We start from the raw sequence: 11,608 nt of genomic DNA on the forward strand, positions 1-11,608 counted from the left end.
CCGGAATACAGAGTCACGCAGTAATGCGTCAAAACAGTCCAGTGCGCAAAACAGGCGCACTGGAACCAACAAGGCACACAGGGAAAATAACCCGGTGATTCAAAAATACAAGGAGCTCAACCGAGCTTCACTATCCTCACAATAAACAATCACACACTTATACAGGTACTGATGAGGGAATATGAACCAGGTGTGTGTAATAAACAAGACAAAACAAATGGAATGATGAGATGAGGAGCGGCAGTGGCTAGAAGGCCGGTGACGACGAACGCCGAAGCCTGCCCGAACCAGGAGAGGAGGCAGCTTTGGAGGAAGTCGTGACAAGAACACCTACTCATTCAAGGGGTTTTATTCATTTTTACTATTTTCTACATTCTAGAATAATAGCGAAAACATCAAAACTATGAAATAACACCTCATCATGTAGTAACCACAAAAGTGTTAAACAAATCAAAATAGCCTATATTTTATATTTTTGATTCTTCAAAGTACTCACCCTTTGCCTTGATGACAGCTTTGCACACACTTGGCATTCTCTGAACCAGCTTCATGAGGTAGTCACCTGGAATGCATTTCAATTAACAGGTGTACCTTCTTAAAAGTTAATTTGTGGAATTTATTTCCTTCTTAATGCGTTTGAGCCTATCAGTTGTGTTGTGACAAGGTAGGGGTGGTATACAGAAGATAGCTCTATTTGGTAAAAGACCAAGTCCATATTATGGCAAGAACAGCTCAAATAAGCAAAGAGAAACGACAGTCCATCATTACTTTAAGACATGAATGTCAGTCAATACGGAACATTTCAATAACTTTTAAAGTTTCTTCAAGTGCAGTCGCAAACACCATCAAGCGCTATGATGAAACTGGCTCTCATGAGGATCGCCACAGGAATGGAAGACCCAGAGTTACCTCTGCTGCAGAGGATAAGTTCATCAGAGTTACCAGCCTCAGAAATTGCAGCCCAAATAAATGTTCAAGTAACAGACATATCTCAACATCAACTGTTCAGAGGGGACTGTGTGAATCAGGCCTTCATTGTCGAATTGCTGCAAAAAAAAAAACACTACTAAAGGACACCAATAAGAGGAAAAGACTTGCTTGGGCCAAGAAACACGAGCAATGTACATTAGACCGGTGGAAATGTGTCCTTTGGTCTGGAGTCCAAATTGGAGAATTTTGGTTCCAACCGCCGTGTCTTTTTGAGACGCAGTGTGGGTGAACGGATGATCTCCGTATGTGTATTTCCCACCGTAAAGCATGGAGGTGGAGGTGTTATGGTGTGTTTTATTTTAGCTGGTGACACTGTCTGTGATTTATTTAGAATTCTAGGCACACTTAACCAGCATGGCTACCACAGCATTCTGCAGCGATATGCCATCCCATCTGGTTTGGGCTTAGTGGGACTATCATTTGTTTTTCAACAGGACAATTACCCAACACACCTCCAGGCTGTTTAAGGGCTATTTTACCAAGAAGGAGAGTGATGGAGTGCTGCATCAGATGACCTGGCCTCCACAATCCCCCAACCTCAACCCAATTGAGATGGTTTGGGATGAGTCGGACCGCAGAGTGAAGGAAAAGCAGCCAACAAGTGCTCAGCATATGTGGGAACTCCTTCAAGACTGTTGGCCATCTAGATATGTGAAAGTTAGTGTATAAACTAATGATCCATCATGTATGACATTCCTGGGAGTGTGTAAACTTACCATATCATTTTTGTATGTTCTCTATAGGTATGTACTTGAAAATGTATCAATTGACCAATTCGGCACATTTGGGCAGAATTGATACAAAATAGTCCAGTATTGCAACGCTTCACTGGAACAATCTGAAACTTTGCACACACACAGCTTCCATCTAGTGGCCAAAATCTCTTGCATTTCAAAGATGATACAAAATATACACTGCTCAAAAAAATAAAGGGAACACTTAAACAACACAATGTAACTCGATGTCAATCACACTTCTGTGAAATCAAACTGTCCACTTAGGAAGCAACACTGATTGACAATAAATGTCACATGCTGTTGTGCAAATGGAATAGACAACAGGTGGAAATTATAGGCAATTAGCAAGACACCCCCAATAAAGGAGTGGTTCTGCAGGTGGTGACCACAGACCACTTCTCAGTTCCTATGCTTCCTGGCTGATGTTTTGGTCACTTTTGAATACTGGCGGTGCTTTCACTCTAGTGGTAGCATGAGACGGAGTCTACAACCCACACAAGTGGCTCAGGTAGTGTAGCTCATCCAGGATGGCACATCAATGCGAGCTGTGGCAAGAATGTTTGCTGTGTCTGTCAGCGTAGTGTCCAGAGCATGGAGGCGCTACCAGGAGACAGGCCAGTACATCAGGAGACGTGGAGGAGGCCGTAGGAGGGCAACAACCCAGCAGCAGGACTGCTACCTCCGCCTTTGTGCAAGGAGGAGCAGGAGGAGCACTGCCAGAGCCCTGCAAAATGACCTCCAGCAGGCCACAAATGTGCATGTGTCTGCTCAAACGGTCAGAAACAGACTCCATGAGGGTGGTATGAGGGCCCGACGTCCACAGGTGGGGGTTGTGCTTACAGCCCAACACCGTGCAGGACGTTTGGCATTTGCCAGAGAACACCAAGATTGGCAAATTCGCCACTGGCGCCCTGTGCTCTTCACAGATGAAAGCAGGTTCACACTGAGCACATGTGACAGACGTGACAGAGTCTGGAGATGCCGTGGAGAACGTTCTGCTGCCTGCAACATCCTCCAGCATGATCGGTTTGGCGGTGGGTCAGTCATGGTGTGGGGTGGCATTTCTTTGGGGAGCCGCACAGCCCTCCATGTGCTCGCCAGAGGTAGCCTGACTGCCATTAGGTACCGAGATGAGATCCTCAGACCCCTTGTGAGACCATATGCTGGTGCGGTTGGCCCTGGATTCCTCCTAATGCAAGACAATGCTAGACCTCATGTGGCTGGATTGTGTCAGCAGTTCCTGCAAGAGGAAGGCATTGATGCTATGGACTGGCCCGCCAGTTCCCCAGACCTGAATCCAATTGAGCACATCTGGGACATCATGTCTCGCTCCATCCACCAACGTCACGTTGCACCACAGACTGTCCAGGAGTTGGAGGATGCTTTAGTCCAGGTCTGGGAGGAGATCCCTCAGGAGACCATCCGCCACCTCATCAGGAGCATGCCCAGGCGTTGTAGGGAGGTCATACAGGCACGTCGAGGCCACACACACTACTGAGCCTCAAGGACATTACATCAAAGTTGGATCAGCCTGTAGTGTGGTTTTCCACTTTAATTTTGAGGGTGACTCCAAATCCAGACCTCAATGGGTTGATACATTTGATTTCCATTGATAATTTTTGTGTGATTTTGTTGTCAGCACATTCAACTATGTAAAGAAAAAAGTATTTAATAAGATTATTTCATTCATTCAGATCTAGGATGTGTTATTTTAGTGTTCCCTTTATTTTTTTGAGCAGTGTATATAGAAAATGAATGTTTCTTACCAGATCTAATGTGTTATATTCTCCTACATTAATTTCACATTTCCACAAACTTCAAAGTGTTTCCTTTCAAATGGTATCAAGAATATGCATATCCTTTCTTCATGTCCTGAGCTACAGGCAGTTAGATTTGGGTATGTCATTTTAGGCGACAATTGAAAAAAAGGGTCAGATCCTTAAGAGGTTTAAGCAGGATTCAATCATCAAATTACCTGTTGCCTTGTAGAGCAGCCAACCACCAGACAAAGCCTCCATTTTGGGGAACTTCCTGAAGTGGAAATCTGAAAACACAGTATACATTACTTACACTTGAAATGTTACTGCCTGATCAAGAAAATACACTTTGTAGCCTCTATAAAACAGTATATTTTGACGACAGCTGGTGCCATGTAAGGCTTTGCTTGAGACAAGGTTTCAGATTTTTTTTAAACATAACCATGAATGTTATTTTTAATCTGACTCAAGTCAAAAAGTAAAATAAATTATTAGGCTAATGAGTTTTGAAAGGTGCTTTAAACCACACGTGAAAGAGAAGGTCTACAGTACCTATGAAATTAGGTTGGGAAACAAAGGAGATTTACAAATGTAATGAAATCACATTTCTTATATAGCCCTTTTCACAACAGCTGTTGTCACAAAGAGTTTAAAGTAACCCAGCATAGTCCCCAAAGAGCAAGCTAAGCAGAAGTAAAAGCACAGTGCACAGTGGTTAGGAAAACCCCCATTTAAAGGCTCCTAGGAAGAAACCCAGAGAGGAACCAGGCTCAGAGGGGTGGCCCATACTTTTCTGTCTGTAACAGGTGGAGATTAAGAGTACATATGGCCTATAAAGCCAGATTATTTCTCAGTTCTGAGTAAAGTAATAGAAGAAAAGGAACACAAATTGTATATGATATCATCAAAATAAATATCTTAGGCCGATGCTTTGGGGCTCACCGGGTTAAACCTATTTCCATGTTGAGGACTGTTGTAGTATTTTATAGCATTTGCAACATTAAATTGATGAATACTCAATATTTATTATGTTTTTAACAAATGGGCTACATAAAACGTTTTCTGTTCATTTCCCAATTAATGATGATATGTAACTTCACCTCACTGTGGTTGCTGTCTTCTGGTAAGGTTATGACCCTCTTCCCCAAACTGGCAATCAGTAGTTTCAGCTCCTCACAACCTTTGGGAGTTTGGAGATCTGCTGCTGGCCCAGGCTACAGATAAAACTAAAGATTTACACTTTTGGGTGTAATAACTTTCGCTGGGACAGCAGCAAATCTCTTGGCTTAAAGTTGAAGTTGCTTGAAGTTGCTGCTGCTGGTTGACGGTGCTTTCGCTTGAGGCTGCTGATGGCTGGCTCTGGCTGCACTTCCTCTCTCTATTCAGCAATGTGAGTGATAGATTACTCAACTGTCTAGCTAATTAACACCTGCTATGAAGTAAAGTAGGGACACTAGGCAGTTGTACACATGTTGGAGACTGTTACATAGGTGGGAAGCAAGACCATAAAGGAGGCTATTGCAGTAATCAAGTATGACTCCATGGATTAGCCTTTCAGTATGTGTGAAGGAGATGAATAGGTGGATTCTGGCAATGTTTTTGAGATGGAAGGAGGACAGCTTTCTGGTGTTAATGATTTGTCATTGCAATGATAGTGAGGAGGAATGTTCCCTCTAATTTTTTTCAGCACTGAGCAAATTTCAGGTCTGCTGAGCACAATCTTGAACATTGTGAAAATTCTGTGCAGCTTCTGGCGTGCGTTTACTGTGAACACTGAGGCTGTACCCACTTTAAGTTTTAACAGTGGCCAACCATAAAAAAACAATGGAGAAAAATGCATCCCATAACATTTTAACATGGAAATAGCTGTTCTATCATTCAGCCTACGGTAGCAGCAAATGTGTGGTGTTCTATGTAAGCCTACATTCCATGAGACTTAAAGAAAACATGCAGGGCTTGACATTAACCTGTTTATCCACTTTTCTTTCAGACAAGGAGGTTACTGAAAATGTTGGTTGATGCAAGAAACCCCTTTACAATATAAAATTAATTATTATTCCCAAACCATTATTACAAAGAATCAGACAGTCTCAAAATACAACTCTGCCCCTTTAAGACATACAAATCTCTTTAACTGACTCGCTTTTCAAAGATGTCTAGAAATGCACATATTTTGTGCTCTTGTAGGAAGCAACCACTCCCCAATTGTTGACTAGAAATTAACTATAACTGGGCTAATAACTCACTAACTAGCAAAGAATATTAACAAATGACCGCTCATGCTGTAAACACAGTCCAGTTCAAAGTGAATGGCACAGATCAATTTATGGCAATGGCTATTTGCATATAGGCCTACTGCAGCTCTGATTGGTTATGGCGCACCAGTCTGTGTAGAGTACGGGCCTGAGTCGTGCCTGTCAATGCAATAGAATCCTACTCCAATGCGCTCTGCCTACAAGAAAATCTCTTGCAGAGTTAGTTTCGGTATGTAACATTGAAAGTGGCTAATATTGCGTTGATTTGAGCACAATTCCCGCAGTAGAGCGAAATGATGATAGTGTTAACTAAAGGGGAAAATTCTAGATAGTTGAGTGAAGTTCAATCTTGTGCTTCTCTGCGTAGGCTGATATTTCTTCTGCTTTGCAGCCTGGGGGGAGCTGCGCATCCGCGTAAGTGTGCCGCTTTGAGGGAACATTGGTGAGAATGCCTAAGTTGACTGTGGCCTCCTTATTAAATGTTCAAACAGAGGTCAGGGGTTTTGTTGAAGGTTTTGTTGAGGGGTTTTAAAACAATTATCCATTGGTTCACAAAGAGTATAACTTATTTGCCGCATGAGCTTAGTTAAACTGTCATACCCCATTAGAACCCAATATAACATTGTTTTACTCCAATGTTTGTAAACTGTATAACTGTAAACACATTGAAGCCTCAAATCATGGTTTAAAGTATAATTTGTATACCATCATGGATGACCAATCCTCAGCTCTGTATATGAATTTGAGAGTGGTTACATTTCTCCAGACCCCCTCCCTCAGCAGTTTACTGAAATTGTGGAAGGGTTTCTGCTATTTTATTGTTTAAACTGCAGATTGTCCCTTCAATGGATGTATTCTTATCATTGCACTTTTTGATCAGCCATGTGGCTATCCAAATTCACTCCATATGGTAATTCTATTAGCTAGCTAGTATCATAGCTAGTAGCTGAGTGACTCAACTTCGTGCTGTAGGTTATCTGCAAGCGTTAAAGTAGTATTCAATCTATGTAGTATTTTCAATGTAGCCAACGTTAGGTAGCTAGCCAGCTGGAATTACATGCAGTAACGTTATGGAATTATAATGATGACAGAACTACGTGAGTTTGTATTTTGAATTTCGTGGTCGCACATTGAGATTCGTGGTTGCAAGTACGATTCGAAATGTGTAATTTAATTTGCAAGCTTGTATCATGTGTGAAAGATTTAACAAGGGTCGCAAACTTGTAAGTTGACATTTGAATACATTCAATAAGATTTGCAAGTATAATTTATTAAGTCCATTTATGAGTATGAATATTTTGCTGTGAATCAAAAATACACTTGCAGATTTTGAATCTGCACTTGCTCGGAGTTCATTACCAAGAGATTTGTAACCTTGTAAAATGTTTTGTAAGTTTGTAGAAAGATATTTGCAAGTGAAAATGTGATTTGCGCTCTGGGGGCAGGACCTTTTACTCCTTACCAATCAGTTCCCTCTGCCAAAACCACAACCACCTAACCATTGGCTGGATTGTTCCATCAATCAAATCTCAGGAAGTAGCTCCCCACATGAGCAAGAGAGCATGAGGTAAATGAAACAAAAACAATCGTCTCTTTTATCTGTGTTCTTTGTTTCTTTTTTTGTGTGAAAAGGCATAACAGTAGTTTGCTTATCATGTGAAATATAAACGGTACATTTCAGACAAACTCCAGACCAGCCATTGCATTGACAGTCGCGATTGCGTAAGCTGGCCTCTGACTTTCATGCTAGCTTTACTATCAGCTGGATAGCTTTATCAGACAGCTTTAGATGCGAGGGGAAAATTAATAAATTTGCTAATTAGCTATCCATCTGATTGATATAGTTGATTATAAATGCCATTAGCTAGATAGCTAAATTGAAACTGCTGGGGGAAAGCTAACGTTAGCTACTGTAGCTAGGTAACTCCTACCATCATCATCACTGCAGTGTAGCTAATGTTAGCTAGGTTGCTAGAAAATAAAACGTATATTTGAGACTATATTTTAAAAACTTGTCACTAACTTTTGAACACTTGTCAAACTTCTTCATTCCACTGCCTGTTTATTGATTAATTGGTGACAAATAAAGTTGGCAAGAAAAGTGCCCCTCCCAATTTGACTGCTAAAAGACAAATAGACAAATTAGCCTGGTTGGGTATCATTTGACTGATGTGCACATTTACTTGGGTGTTTAATTAACCTAGTTTGTCATGTGACTGACTGGCAAATTATTGTTATTCATGTTTTTGTTGTTATTACATTTCAGGTGGAGAGGGAGTAAGATCACTGGAAAGCAGCATGCTGCCAGACCACCAAAGGACATAGAGGTATTACAGTCAACACTTATGAACTGGATATTGTATTTGAATAACCCATTTAAATCAATGACACTAACAAAATGGTTGGATTGTTCAGCAACTTGAAGTAAATGCTAACACGGCTTTGGTGGTGAAACGTACATACAGTGAGGGAAAAAAGTATTTGATCCTCTGCTGATTTTGTACGTTTGCCCACTGACAAAGAAATTATCAGTCTATAATTTTAATGGTATGTTTATTTCAACAGTGAGAGACAGAATAACAACCAAAAAATCCAGAAAAACGCATGTCAAAAATGTTATAAATTGATTTGCATTTTAATGAGGGAAATAAGTATTTGACCCCCTCTCAATCAGAAAGATTTCTGGCTCCCAGGTGTCTTTTATACAGGGAACGAGCTGAGATTAGGAGCACACTCTTAAAGGGAGTGCTTCTAATCTCAGCTTGTTACCTATATAAAAGACACCTGTCCACAGAAGCAATCAATCAATCAGATTCCAAACTCTCCACCATGGCCAAGACCAAAGAGCTCTCCAAGGATGTCAGGGACAAGATTGTAGACCTACACAAGGCTGGAATGGGCTACAAGACCATCGCCAAGCAGCTTGGTGAGAAGGAGACAACAGTTGGTGCGATTATTCGCAAATGGAAGAAACACAAAAGAACTGTCAATCTCCCTCGGCCTGGGGCTCCATGCAAGATCTCACCTCGTGGAGTTGCAATGATTATGAGAACGGTGAGGAATAAGCCCAGAACTACACGGGAGGATCTTGTCAATGATCTCAAGGCAGCTGGGACCATAGTCACCAAGAAAACAATTGGTAACACACTACGCCGTGAAGGACTGAAATCCTGCAGCGCCTGCAAGGTCCCCCTGCTCAAGAAAGCACATATACAGGGCCGTCTGAAGTTTGCCAATGAACATCTGAATGATTCAGAGGAGAACTGGGTGAAAGTGTTGTGGTCAGATGAAACCAAAATCGAGCTCTTTGCCATCAACTCAACTCGCCGTGTTTGGAGGAGGAGGAATGCTGCCTATGACCCCAAGAACACCATCCCCACCGTCAAACATGGAGGTGGAAACATTATGCTTTGGGGGTGTTTTTCTGCTAAGGGGACAGGACAACTTCACCGCATCAAAGGGATCGATGGACAGGGCCATGTACTGTCAAATCTTGGGTGAGAACCTCCTTCCCAAAACACATGGCCAAGGCAACAAAGGAGTGGCTCAAGAAGAAGCACATTAAGGTCCTGGAGTGGCCTAGCCAGTCTCCAGACCTTAATCCCATAGAAAATCTGTGGAGGGAGCTGAAGGTTCGAGTTGCCAAACGTCAGGCTCGACACCTTAATGACTTGGAGAAGATCTGCAAAGAGGAGTGGGACAAAATCCCTCCTGAGATATGTGCAAACCTGGTGGCCAACTACAAGAAACGTCTGACCTCTGTGATTGTCAACAAGGGTTTTGCCACCAAGTACTAAGTCATGTTTTGCAGAGGGGTCAAATACTTATTTCCCTAATTAAAATGCAAATCAATTCATAACATTTTTGACATTAGTTTTTCTGGATTTTTTTGTTGTTATTCTGTTTCTCACTGTTCAAATAAACCTACCATTAAAATTATAGACTGATCATGTCTTTGTCAGTGGGCAAACGTACAAAATCAGCAGGGGATCAAATACTTTTTTCCCGTAATGTATTTATTGTCATCTCCCTATCAGACAAGGGCCTGGATGGTGACACACATCTTGATACTGACTTTTGAACACTTGTCAAACTACATTCCACTGCCTTTTTATTGATTAATTGGTAACTGAAAAAGTTAGCAAGAAAAATGCCCATCAATTTAATTGCAAACAGATTAGCTAGCTAAAATTAAACTGGTGACAATTTGATCAAGCTTATGAATATGTAAAACTGTTTACAAAATGATGGCACATTAAAAGTAGTTGGGGTTCTCAGCAACTTGAACCAGCACTGAAATTTGAGCAGTGAGGTTAATTTCTTCCCCCTCTCTGCTCTTTTTCTCAGGTTGAAGCACATCCCTAACACCCAGACAGATCTAAAGAACTTGGGAACCTCCCAGCCACTAGGGAAATAATCTTGTTCTTGGAGTTTATTCACAAGGTTAGATAGAGAATAACATGTGTGACTCTATTTCTATCATGCATAATTGTCACTAAACTTGTAACTTGGGAAGCTCATTCAATAATACAGAGAAGGGTGATTTCTGCCCCAGGGGACTGAACTGTGTGCAAGATTTTGTTCAATTTAGACCACAATTAGTTGAATGTTTGGTGGGGGAAAACACTGTTCTACGTTTTTAATTGATTGGATAGTCTTTGCAACTTTTCTTACGAACAGCACAACACAAGCCCCCCAGAGCACAGAAAAGTAAGCTCCGCTGGTGGTAATATATTTTATGCACTATGTAAACATCCTTCATTATGGTTGTCTGTCTGTGTGATGACATATAGCATATTATCCAGGGCCACTGGTTGGATTGGATTTACTGTACTCAATCCAAAACTCATGCGCTCTCTTCCCACTAAGTCTCCCAGATCTTTATCAAAACTAACGCGTCCATCCCTTTATTCCCAGGTGAGTCTGCTGGGCCATGGCACTCTTGAGCAGCACATCAAAAAACCTGCCACCATGTTACCAGCTATCGACAGTTCGCAGAGGGATGCAACTATCAAGGCTTTAAATTGTCAAATTTGGGGAATGGCCACCAAATGCAATAACGTTTTGTATAAACTACTCGTTCATTTTTTAATAGGTTACAAAACAATAACTGTTTCTTCGCCTGTTCTCATTTTTACTAACTGCTACGGTAACTTAAACATCTGACAACATACAGACTTTATCCATCAAGACAACCCTTAGAGCTTATGATTCAAAAACATTTTTATTCATGTTTAAAGGACATCACACAGGTGTGCAAACTAAAAGACTGAAGAATATGACAAATAGGCTGCGTTTAGATAGGCAGCCCAAATCTGATATTTTTTTCACCAATTTGTATTTTTACCAATCAGATCAGCTTTGAAAAAGACAATAAATACATTACGTATGTTTCACCACCAAAGCTGTGTTAGCATTCACTGCACGTTGCAAAACAATCCAACCATTTTGTTAGTGTCATTGAGATGAATGGGCAATTAAAATACAATATCCAGTTCATAAGCATTGACTAATACCTCTAGGGTCCATCTACTTTGTGCATGACACAAGTCATTTTTCCAACAATTGTTTACAGACAGATTATTTCACTTATAATTCACTGTATCACAATTCCAGTGGGTCAGAAGTTGACATACACTAAGTTGACTGTGCCTTTAAACAGCTTGGAAAATTCCAGAAAATGATGTCAAGGCTTTAGAAGCTTCGGATAGGCTAATTGACATAATTTGAGTCAATTGGAGGTGTACCTGTGGATGTATTTCAAGGCCTACCTTCAAACTCAGTGCCTCTTTGCTTGACATCATGGGAAAATCAAAATAAATCAGCCAAGATCTCAGAAAATAATGGGAGACCTCCACAAGTCTGGTTC

General features: G+C 41.1%; 1 long non-coding RNA gene across 3 annotated transcripts; it reads left to right on the forward strand.

Moving 5' to 3' along the window:
* The first annotated feature begins 7,244 nt into the window (after nt 1-7,244).
* LOC121532784 lies at nt 7,245-11,335 on the forward strand. 3 transcript variants are annotated; one of them, XR_006661939.1, is made up of 5 exons: nt 7,245-7,306; nt 8,006-8,066; nt 10,087-10,182; nt 10,395-10,449; nt 10,657-11,335. It is a non-coding gene; the product is annotated as an uncharacterized LOC121532784 (long non-coding RNA). The 3 variants fall into 3 exon arrangements; XR_005994389.2 differs by having other exon boundaries at nt 10,420-10,449; XR_005994388.1 differs by lacking the exon at nt 10,395-10,449.
* The last annotated feature ends 273 nt before the right edge of the window (nt 11,336-11,608 follow it).

The sequence above is a fragment of the Coregonus clupeaformis genome, chromosome 17 (genome assembly GCF_020615455.1).
Source record: "Coregonus clupeaformis isolate EN_2021a chromosome 17, ASM2061545v1, whole genome shotgun sequence".
Lineage (NCBI taxonomy): Eukaryota > Metazoa > Chordata > Actinopteri > Salmoniformes > Salmonidae > Coregonus > Coregonus clupeaformis.